An 11,740-nucleotide genomic window follows, 5' to 3' on the forward strand; every position below is an offset into this window, starting at 1 on the left:
TTCACTTAGCGTGTTCAATACTTTTTCCCTGTGTTATTCCATAGTATTACACATAACTTTATTTCTGAACTTATTTGTTTTGGTTTCTTTGTATGTATGGATTGCATGGGTTGTTACTGACATGTGGTGAAAATTTCACGTCAATAGCAACTTTTAGAAATATATTTACCTAGAAAAATGGTGACATGTTCAATACTTTTTTTTTTTTTCCATACTTTTTTTTTACCTGCTGTATATACAGTATATGTTTATCAATTTCCAGCAAACAGAATAAAAATGTAAATCAAATCAATATTTGGTGTGACTACCCTTTGGCTTCTAACCGGCATCAATTCTTACACATGCACATGTTGTAGACTTGCACATTGTCAGGGATTTTGTAGAATTAGATTCAAGTATATGACTAACCAATTATACCAAGCAAGTCCTAATGATCATCTTTTTCATATGTAAGTTGCAACAGCGGTGTAGGAGGCTTAAAACTGGGCAAAGAAAAACCAAACTCTGCTACTAAGGTGAGGTTGTGGAAGTCAGTTTTATGTCACAGGTCAAACACAATGGCAAGACTGAGCACAGCAACAAAACAGAAGGTAGGTCTACTGTATCAGCAATGTCTCTCCCAGGCAAGGTTTTTAAAGCAGACTAGGGTTTCAAAATGTATTGTTAAAGCTGTTTTGAAAAATAAACTAGCAATGTTGAGGACCAAAGACGCAGTGGTCAGCCTAGGAAACTTGATGCAGCAGATGAAAGACACATAATGCTAACTTCCATTCAACATCAGAAGATGTTCAGCAGTGCCAACAGCACAGAACTGGTTGACACCAGTGGGCTCTAGTATACCAATCTACTGTCCAGAGAAGTCTGACCAGGGTCAATTGGTGTCCTCAATGCTGAGAAATATAGACAGATACTTATCCATCATGCCATACCATCAGGGAGGCATGTGATTGGCCCCAAATGTATTATGCAGCAGGACAATGACCCCAAACATACAACCAATGTCATTAATAACAATCTTTAGCATAAAGAAGAACAAGGAGTCCTGGAGGTGATAGTTTGGCCTTCACAGCCCCCCGATCTCAACAATATTAAGTTTGTCTGGAATTACATGAAGAGACAGAAGGATTTGAGGCAGCCTACATCCACAGAAGAAATGTGATTAGTTCTCCAACTAATCCTGGGCATCCTGATGATGCCTCTATAGGTGAAATATATAGAGATCAGGTGGCTGTCTAATACCGTGGATAACTACGGATGTCAGATCCAGGTACTGATGGAATGCACGCATGCTGGGGATATTTGCAAATGGCAGGGCGAACGAGTCTGGTGACCCAGACCCAGATTGCCAGGAGCATTGTGCAGGCTGATCAAGCTGGTGTTGGCCAGGGCATATTTTAATGTGAAAATAACAACTGTTGCTTGTTTTAAACATTTTTTTATTAAAACGGTGTTGCACTATCACCTTGTTATTTATTTATGACTGATAACTGATGCCATTTGCTTAATAGAAGTATATCATTAAAGGAAATGTGGTAATAACGGCTGAGGAGTCTTCAAATAATACAGCTTTACTAATAAAAAAAGGTGTGATTGGTCCTGGTGACCTTGGGCTTCTGGTGAGTGGATTAAGTTTACTGCACATGGTGGAGCACTTGATATATTTTTGAAGAAGAGTAAGTTTGAAATTATTTAAAGCAGGGTGGATGGTTACAAGGACTGTTGTTACTCCGCAGCAAAGTGGATTTATCGTTTTTGAAATTTTTTCATTTTGTAATTTTTTTGGGATTTTATTTTTTGTGTTGATCACAGTATTATTTTCATGTTTTTTATGTTTATTCATGCAGATGGAATGCATTGATGTAAAATACATGTTTTGAATGCTTTATACACAATCATTTGTTATATATTTGAGCACATTTTTTCAAACATTAATACATGGATGTATTATTGTCCTCTATATAATTCACATTTTAATTTTTTTGCACAATTAGAAGTGGGTTGAGTACAATATTTTTAGAAACATTGGGAAGTATTCACCAAATTTTGGTTGACACATATCAATATAAATATAACGGCGCCATACTTTATTATTTAAAAACTAGTTCTTGTTAGGTTGCTCGTCTTCTGTAAGTAACCCCTGGTAGCCTAGGCTAGGATGGAGGAGCGGAGGTCCCGATCACCGGTGGACAGACATCACACATACACGATTTGTACGTGAATAATGACTGTGTATATTGAAGCACACACAGCAGTTTTATTTAGTTTGAGCTAAAGCACAGCCCTGTGGGGGGGGCCAATAAGGTAATTCATGCATACATCGACAATTTTAAACTCATGACATTATCTAAGTCAAAGGTGAAATACAATCTTCTGATAGTTATTTCGTCATTTCAACATCTGCTGACTGACCATATTCTTGCGTAACCAGTCCTATCTTAGCTTTGTGCCTCTTACCGCAGACAGATGCTTCCTAATATGTCAACATCTTGCATCTTAATTCTGAACTTAGTGAAATGCACGCCTAAGCATATTATCTTAGACCTTTAACTTAGTATATCTTTTGGTAACCTTAATAAGTATTCCCTTATAATCCTCCCTTTGATCATTCTGTGATTTACATAATGATCATTCCTTTTCTAATTTAATAGCACAGGCTTCATACTCCGAACCCTTATGCTCTTGGTTTTTATACCATACCGTTGGATCCTTAACAATGGAAGTGAGTTTCAGATCCTTCGGAGCGACCGTGTTTCCCTTTTTACATAAACATTTGATTATCTTATAACAGGCATATAAAAATAGAATGAAGAGAATCACAGTGACAATTGTCATGGCAGCATTTCGGAGCCAAGATATTAATCCCCCAAAACTAAAACTGCTCGAGAAGGGATCCCAGTTTTTTCCTATGTTCCTTGCCTCTTTCTGTAGTTTATTTACCTCTTCCCTGTGTTGGGCAATAACGTCATAGTAGTCTGGGACTTCGATGCTGGTATTATGAATCCAGGTACAGCACTCATAATCCTCAGTAGTCTCACAGAGGCCAGTAAGGGCTGCACTCATACTTTCTATAGCCAACTCATGTAGTTCTAGTTGCTTCCTAATTGCCCTAGTTTCTAGATTTAGTTTGGTTATGTCATCAGAATTTTCCTCCAGAATCTCATCAATTATGCCAGTGTAATTATTTAATCTTTTCATTAGGTCAATTCCCCACCCTGTCCAGGAAGGGAACCATGCCCAGGCCATATCTTTTTCTAAAAACAATTCTCGTTTATTACGGTGTCTAAGGGGATATCTAGGATGCATGCTAGCTTCAAGGAGGTGACTTCCCTTGTTATCCCCTAATACCCCCATGATAGGAACCAGGGCTGCAAGGTAACACCACCCCTGGGGTTTGGTTGGGATCCAGGGGTGACAGAGTTTGCCGCAGCATATATATATGGTATTTCCTAGAGCTAGGGGCCGTTTATGGAACACGTTCCTAAGAGTATCAGAAAGGCCAGAGAGCACCAGAATTGACATTAATTGGTGTATTGTAGTCTTGGTACTGGACTAAGAAAGTCTAAAAAGGTGGCATTTAGGGTGGGATCTGAAGTATGGAAGAAAGAAGGACTGTTAAGCGATGTCATTGAAATGTTAAGTTTTGCTTGTTTGCAAACCTCGGCTCCATCTGTGGTGTTTCCCAGTCGGAAACACCAGTCTGGGAAGTGGCTTCTACCTATAATTTGGAAAGTGAGGGTTTTATTTGGAAGGGTCCTAGTAACATTCGTTAGGACGATAGGGGGTGTTCCATTAAGGAGGGGGGTAAAATTCAAGGGGACTGCCATGAGAGGGATTCTAGCTGTACTGGGATGTAGCTTGCTGCAAATCCAGCATTTCTCAAAACCGGATTTTTGAGCATAGCTATATTTGAATTTTAGTAGTAACATCTTGCTAGTCAGTCCCTTAGGTGACTCATTAACGGGTACAATACTTCTACTATGTCTTTGGCCGGGGGTATTATTCATCTTAGGTGGTCCACATATCCCTTTTAATAGACCTAAGTCTTCTGGATGATATATACAGTTAGCTATCAACCAGGTTGGTAGGAACACTACTAGGGTAATACAGCATAAGAGGCACAAGGCCTTCCCTGACACTGATGGAGAAAGCATCTTTGTTTTTTAAAGTTCTGATTATTTGTTATCTAAGAGTTCTGTTCTTCTTCTTCGTTTCTCATCCTGGCAGTTGTTGGCTCTGTTTTGTCCTTTTGAGGGGGTGTGGGATCTTCCAGGGAAATTTGTTCTATGCCTCTCTGAACTTCTTGTAGATCTTGTTCTTGGGAGTTGCTGCTCTCTGTCACTGCCAGGGGCTCTGGAGTCGAGGGAAGCTGGGGACACTTTTTAAGACGGCTGGCGTGGATCCAGGTGTTTCCTAGGTCTGTTAACACTGCGGTCCTGGATACCTTTTCCACCTTCCATGGTCCTGAGAAAGCCGGTCCGATACTCTTTCTTTGTGCTAATTGTTTGATCAGCACTTTATCCCCAGGGATGAAGGGATGCGTTGGTTCTGTGGGAAGAGGGAAAAAGGTGACAGAAACTTGTTCGTTTATTTCGTGGAGCATACTTACCAGATTTTTCACGTACACTTCCTGTTGGGAATAAATGTTAATGTCAGAGTTAGGGTCTAATGGGGGTAATAGTCAGAAGTTGGATTTGTTTATTCAAATTATTTGTACAAAAATATTTATTATACAGGTTGGTTAAAGGGGCAGCTCCTATGCAACTTGCTTCAGGTATTCCCAGTACCTTCCCCTCTTTTGTCCAAAGACCCTCGGGGTCTTTGGTCAATCCTGCAGCGACCCAGAAACGAACGTCCTGGTCTGTGGCCATTGTTTGTATTTGTGCTACAATTGTTTTGAAGTTAGATGAAGTGAAATGCTCTTTAAAGAAAACTGTTGTGGGGGCAGGGGGGTTAGGGGAGGAGGCGGCAGCCTGCTTTGCAGTCCTATCGGCTAGGGCGTTACCCTTGGATATTTTACTGTTATCCGAGGAATGGGCTTTTACCTTGATAATAGCCACTTCCTTTGGGAGAAGGATGGCCTGGAGAAGAGCCATAATATGTGTTGAATTGGCAATTAGTCTATTGTCTGCGGTTTTGAAACCTCTATTAGCCCATATCACACCAAAGTCATGCACCAATCCGAAAGCATATCTACTGTCAGTGTAAATGTTCACCTTTTTATCAGTGAATAGAATGCAGGCTCTGGTGAGAGCTTCCAATTCTGCTACTTGGGCTGAAGAGGGAGGTAGCGGCTTGGCTTCTAGCACCTTGTCTGGTAATTGGACTATCGCATAACCTGTTAGGAAAGTGGAATCAGAGGGGCGGGAGCAACTACCGTCAACGAAAACATCTTCCGCATCTATAATAGGTGTATCCGTGAGATCAGGTCTAGGGGATGTGATGGATTCCACTTTTTCCACACAGTCATGAAGCTGGTCTGGGTCTTGTGGTAGACGCAGCATGGAGTGCAGGAGGCGGACAGCAGGGTTGCTAGCGGGAACATATTTGAGAGACAGATTGTCTGTGTTCATGAGGGAAATCTCATATCCACTGAGTCTTTGTGAGGTCATGTGTTGGGTGTTCATGTTCTGTATGAGGTGGGTGACAGAATGTGTGGTGTAAAGCGTCATCGGGTGTCCCAAGACCATCTTGTTGGCATCTTGTACGGCCATAGCACAGGCGGCTAAATTCTGAAGGCATGATGGCATGCCTTGAACCTGAAGGGGGAGTTTTTTTTAGATAGGTAGGAGACAGGGCGGTAGCCTGTTCCATGCTGTTGTGTCAAAACCGCGGCAAAAGAGGTCCCCGAGACTACACAGTATAGTTGAAAAGCTTTACCATAGTCTACCAACCCTAGGGCGGGAGCATTTGACAGACTGTTTAATAGAGCTTGAAAAGCTTGTAGTCTGTCTTCAGTCCAATCTATTAATTTAGGGGCTGTCGAGCCAGTAGCCTCTCTTAGGATACTATCATAATGAGAACAGTCAGGAATCCATTGGCGGCAATATACCATTGCACCCAAGAACGAGAGTAGGGCGGCTTTGTCTTTTGGGGGACTGAGAGCTCGAAGGGCTGCGGCACGTTTGGGGGACACTAGCCTTGTCCCTTCCTTTAGAATGCACCCTAGGTATTCTACCTGTGGCTGGCACCATTGTATTTTCTTCCTTGAGGCTAGATGCCCGGCGTGAGCTAGGTGTTGTAACAGTGATGTTGAATCGACCGCACAATCTTCAGCAGTTCGACTGCACAGGAGCAGGTCGTCCACATACTGTATTAGTACCGACCCACGCTCAGAAGTCCAAGACTTGACAGTCTCGTTGAGTACCATAGAGAAGGCGGCTGGACTGTCTACATACCCTTGCCAGGTTAGTTGGCCCCCGGCCCAGGAGAAAGCAAACATAGGTTGGGCTTCCTCTGCAATGGGAATGCTAAAGAAAGCATTCGCTAAATCAATTACTGTGTTGCATAGAGAGTCTGCCGGTATGCATGAAAAAATAAAAGTGATGTCTGAGACTAGGGGTGGGAGGGGAATCACTTGTTTGTTTACTGCTCTGAGGTCTTGGACGAGTCTCCACTCGCCACTGGCCTTCTTTACAGGGTAAATGGGTGTGTTCCAGGGGCTAATGATTGGTTTTAGGATGCCTTTAGATATGTAGTCATCGATCTGGGGGGCAATGCCTTGGGTCTTTTCGGGGGGCAGGGGGTATTGTTTGTGATATTGTGCTTCTGCGTCAGGGCGCATCTGAGGCGAGTAAGGCGTACAGTTAATGAAACCTACGCTACCTTTGTTTTCCGCCCAGATAGCATGTGTTTCGAGAGAGGCGGGGAGTAGCATAAAGAAGCCTCTGTGTGCATGTCGCTTAGGGCCATGTAAGTCACATAATGGTGAACTAGCGGTAAGGGAACCTTCTCTATTAAACTTAATGGTAATACACAGTTGTGCCAAGAGGTCCCGTCCCATAAGGGGCACAGGGCATGAGGACAAGACGGCAAAAGTTTGGGTACATAATTTCTGTCCTTCTGGAGTGGCTACAGTCAGTGGTGGAGTGATGGGATGGGTGACAGGTGTCCCATTAATACCAACAGAGTTTCCCTCGGTGCATTATTTGTGGCTGTGTAGGATATTGGGGTAGTGGTTGACGAGGGTTCTGGTATGGCAGATAACGGGGATACTGTGGGCGGGTCTGGGGGTCAAATCCCCTGCCTCTGCCTCTTGCTCTAATCTGTCCAGTCCTATAAGGGCACTGGGATTTCCAATGTCCTTGCTGTCCACAATTGCCTATATTTTCCAAGGCATTTGTTCCATGCACAGAAACAATCCTTCATGTATTGTGGGTCAGCCCCTTTGCAGGGAGGATAAGAATGCTTATGTACCTGACAAATTTTACTGACTTCTTGCCAGTCTTCCTCTGAACAAGGACCTTGGGGTCCTGGGTCATGGATTCCCAATTGGTGACACCTTTCCCGGACTTGTGTCCAAAATGGTTCTACCTGGGGGCCAGGGATCATATTACTGACAAATTCATAGGGTGATGGGGTGGCCATGGCTTGGGTTGCTGCAGAATTCCCCATCTAGTAGTCTGGGCAGTGTGTGTCTAGTGGCAGGACACAGGTGATAACACCTGGTTTGTCCAACAATCCAGTCTCTGGTCTGGGAGTAGGATCCCTGATCTTTTTTGGGGCAGATGGACTTATATAAAACTATGAAGATTTACCCTTAATATACGATGAAGGGTAAATCTTTCCTGGTGGCGGGATATACCCCTCTTACACCAAGTCTGCAAGAGAACCCCCCTGGTCTGGTGGTCATTAAAATCCACTTGTCATCTATTCTTAGGAAGAGTAGACCTAACGTGCAATGGGGGCAGGCGGATGCTATGTCACTACAAGAGGGCTCCTCATACTCTGCACTCATTTAAACAACAACAATTATTTTCCTTATACTCTATATTAAAACTTATACTCTATATACTTACACACGTACCTAGAGAGAAACAGACATATTCTTAATATACTTTAAGACATGAAATAACCGTATTGCAATACATTTATCAATTTATAGTGCACTTTTTAAAAAAAAAAAAAATTTTCAAATGGGCGTCCACTCCACCAATCCCTTTGTCACGGGCGTAATCTACTACTTCCCGTGTTAAAAATACTATTACCAATAGTTTTAAGTCAGACCAACCTAGTCGGACTCCCCTAAACCTATAAATTCCTTGCGAGCCCTTTTAACCTTCCGAGGGACCAGCCTAGTCCGCCGCGAAGGCACAGTTATTTCTTTTAATTTTAAACTAAGTTCGTAGCGGCCGCCCGGACAGAGTAAGTGTTTACACCATTCACCAATCAGGTAAAAAGAGTAAAGTGACTTACCTGTCGCAAGACGAACCCCACTTCTGGTACCAAAACTGTTAGGTTGCTCGTCTTCTGTAAGTAACCCCTGGTAGCCTAGGCTAGGATGGAGGAGCGGAGGTCCCGATCACCGGTGGACAGACATCACACATACACGATTTGTACGTGAATAATGACTGTGTATATTGAAGCACACACAGCAGTTTTATTTAGTTTGAGCTAAAGCACAGCCCTGTGGGGGGGGGCCAATAAGGTAATTCATGCATACATCGACAATTTTAAACTCATGACATTATCTAAGTCAAAGGTGAAATACAATCTTCTGATAGTTATTTCGTCATTTCAACATCTGCTGACTGACCATATTCTTGCGTAACCAGTCCTATCTTAGCTTTGTGCCTCTTACCGCAGACAGATGCTTCCTAATATGTCAACATCTTGCATCTTAATTCTGAACTTAGTGAAATGCACGCCTAAGCATATTATCTTAGACCTTTAACTTAGTATATCTTTTGGTAACCTTAATAAGTATTCCCTTATAGTTCTCCAAGATGTTTGCAACAACCTAACTGCTGCGTTCCATAAACAAAAGTGTAACTAGAAGAATTGATGCTTTTGTGAAGGCAAAGGGGGGTTACACCAAATATTGATTTGATTTGGATCTCTTTTCTGTTCATTTATTTTCCATTTTGTTAATTGATAAAAATAAATTATTAGCACTTCTATTTCTGAAAGCATTCTTAATTTACAGCATTTTTTCTTACCTGCCTAAAACTTTCGCACCTTAGCTTATATACTGTATGCATACTCTTATACAGTATTACTGCATGTTAAAAAGAGCATGCACATAATGCTTGCAATACATAGAAATTAAGAGTCCATATTGTATGTGTTTGCATATGCATGCATGTGTATTCATTTATTATCATTAATGTATCATTATACACTAATGATTACTTATAATTGTGTGTCTTACCGCTGGTGCAAGCAAAATTAATAGCTTTTTTGAAAGTAAATGCTAAAAGTCACTCATGTGTTTCAAAGAAGCAAAATGAAATAAATGGACATTAGCTGTAAAAAGTATGTTGATGAGGATATTTACAATTTCTTCTGTTTTGGGATCCGTTTTTTTTAGTTATTCCATTTCTTTACACACGGTCCATATGTGTTCAAAATAATATATTGTGGCAATTCTGTAAGTCAATAGATTAATGTCTTGCCATTTTATCTCTGTGATATCATTAGAGAATCACTGTATGCAAAGCAAATGTACTATTAGATTAGTATGTTTGAGCAAGTGCTCATATTGCTTTTGCCCATGACAATATAAAATGATTTATTTGGATAGAATAGAATGTGCTTTTAAATCAGTTGTAAAGGCTTATTTTTTTTTTTAAATAACAAACATGTTATGCTTACCTGCTCTGTGCAATGGTATTGCATAGAGCAGCCCCAAACCTCCTCTTCTTAGGTCTCCCACCAGTGTTCTAGGCTATTCCTCTTCTCAGTGTGCCTCCATAGGAAGCCATTACATATAGTCACACACCAACAAGCTTGCTTCTGAGCTGGGCTGCGTACATCCATTGACAAATTTCATAGCTTGGCCCTGCCTCCTCGTTCCCTCTTTACAGGATTTGATTGACAGACGCAGGAGCCAATGGCTTCCGCTGCCTCAGCAAAGCCTGTGAGGGCAAAGCGAGGAGGGAGAGCTGCTATAGACAGTCACAACCCCGACTCGACTGAAGACTCAAAGTATTAAGGGGTGTGAGGGGGCAATACTACAATTGTGTCATTTTCTATCTTAATGCAGGGAATTAACATCAAAATTGTCTCGCTTTTAGAACCACTCTTGGCAATTATGAAAAAATCTTATAGCTGAAGTTTAGTGATTTTTCTTTTGGTCATTCCTCATTGGTTCCCACAACAACAATTATTCTGTGAATAGAGGTAGCGGTACCTGTGACAAGTGAAGCTCTGGCTCAGGGCAGATGTGGTGAGGAGATTGTGGGAGACAGACCATGCAGCAGGTTGCTAACAGAATGTTTTGCCACCCCATCAGGGATCCAGAGGTGGAGTTGTAGACATCTCCTGGTACATGAGAACACCGCTGTTGCTGACTTGGTGCTACCACCTAATCATTGGGGAAAAAAACACTGTCGCTGACTGGTGCTGACACCTGATCATTGAGGAGAATGCGGCTGCCACTGACTTCTCTGAGCCTCCAAAGGAGGAATGGAAGGAGACAAGACTTCACCCAAAGAGTTCATGCTGCTGGCCAAACCTTACTGCACCCTATTAAAGAGGAATTGTTTTGTTTGATTGGGAACTGTATTTGAATGCTGCAATGCTGGATTTTGGCCCCAATGTGCTGGGCAGCAGGGAAAGGGTTTGACAAAGACTGCCAAACTGTTATTTTAGCATTACCCTTAGACAGGTTCTTCCTAAGTTTAGAGTTTAGATGTCACTTTCTGGTCCACTTGCTTATTACTAACTGTATACTCTATTTTGTTACTGTGTTACTCATTTGTTTGAGGGGTTTTGCCATTTCTATTTCTTTGGTTATTGTAGTATTACATATTTTGTTCCAATGAATATCGCCTCTTTAGCCTGGGTGTGTTGGAGAGTGGGGTTCTGCTTACAGAGTCCTGGACTCTGGGAACAGGGTACATGGGAAAACAGCAGCTCTTTTAAGGGTTATGTGCTATATTAATTTTTACATAGAACTAGTATGAGTGAGTCTTTCTGAATAGCAACCTCCACATAAGCCCCTGCACAACAATGAATGGTTTGGGAGGGGGAGAGGCAGCTCTTAGAGCCAAATAGGGCTCTATTTCTGTGCATCAGGCATGAAAGTGGACTTTATTGTGCAGCTGCTCCTTCATTGTCCAGTCACAGCCTCTAATGCATCTTAAGCCAGGCTGTATTGCTTAACCGCAGTGTAAGGCTTGGTTGGGTGTCTTAAAAGATACCTGTTTCTAAAGAATTATAAATCCTTTGATAGGTGCTGCATACCAGTTCATATTTATGTATTTAAACTATGTATTTAGCTGTTCATTCAAACTCAGCATTAACCAGTTGAGTCCAAGGTCCTGCTTTAATACAACGCCGTGATATTGGCTTTTGGTCCCAGTGCCATTTGAAAACATCTGTAAAAGGGTGAATGATCAGACCTGCAATGTACTAAACAGTTGAAAAGTTAAAATTAATAACAAAAAATGTGGTCAGAATGACATATATACACTGTAAAATACTGTATAAGACATATTGGGGATTATTTACTAAAGCTAAAGAATGCAAAATCAGTCACACTTCTGCAAAGAAACCACTCAGCTTCTAACCTCAGCTTGTT

The 11,740-nt window shown here is 41.7% G+C and overlaps 1 long non-coding RNA gene across 1 annotated transcript; it reads right to left on the reverse strand.

Annotated features, from left to right (window-relative positions):
• Positions 1-2,207: 2,207 nt before the first annotated feature.
• LOC143997225 (uncharacterized) lies at positions 2,208-8,925 on the reverse strand. Its single transcript, XR_013277661.1, has 2 exons — positions 8,413-8,925; positions 2,208-4,545 (listed from the first exon to the last, which is right to left on the reverse strand). It is a non-coding gene; the product is annotated as an uncharacterized LOC143997225 (long non-coding RNA).
• Positions 8,926-11,740: the final 2,815 nt, after the last annotated feature.

The sequence above is a fragment of the Lithobates pipiens genome, unplaced genomic scaffold (genome assembly GCF_037356315.1).
Source record: "Lithobates pipiens isolate NorthernLeopardFrog02 unplaced genomic scaffold, aLitPip1_a1.2 Scaffold_19, whole genome shotgun sequence".
Classification (NCBI taxonomy): domain Eukaryota; kingdom Metazoa; phylum Chordata; class Amphibia; order Anura; family Ranidae; genus Lithobates; species Lithobates pipiens.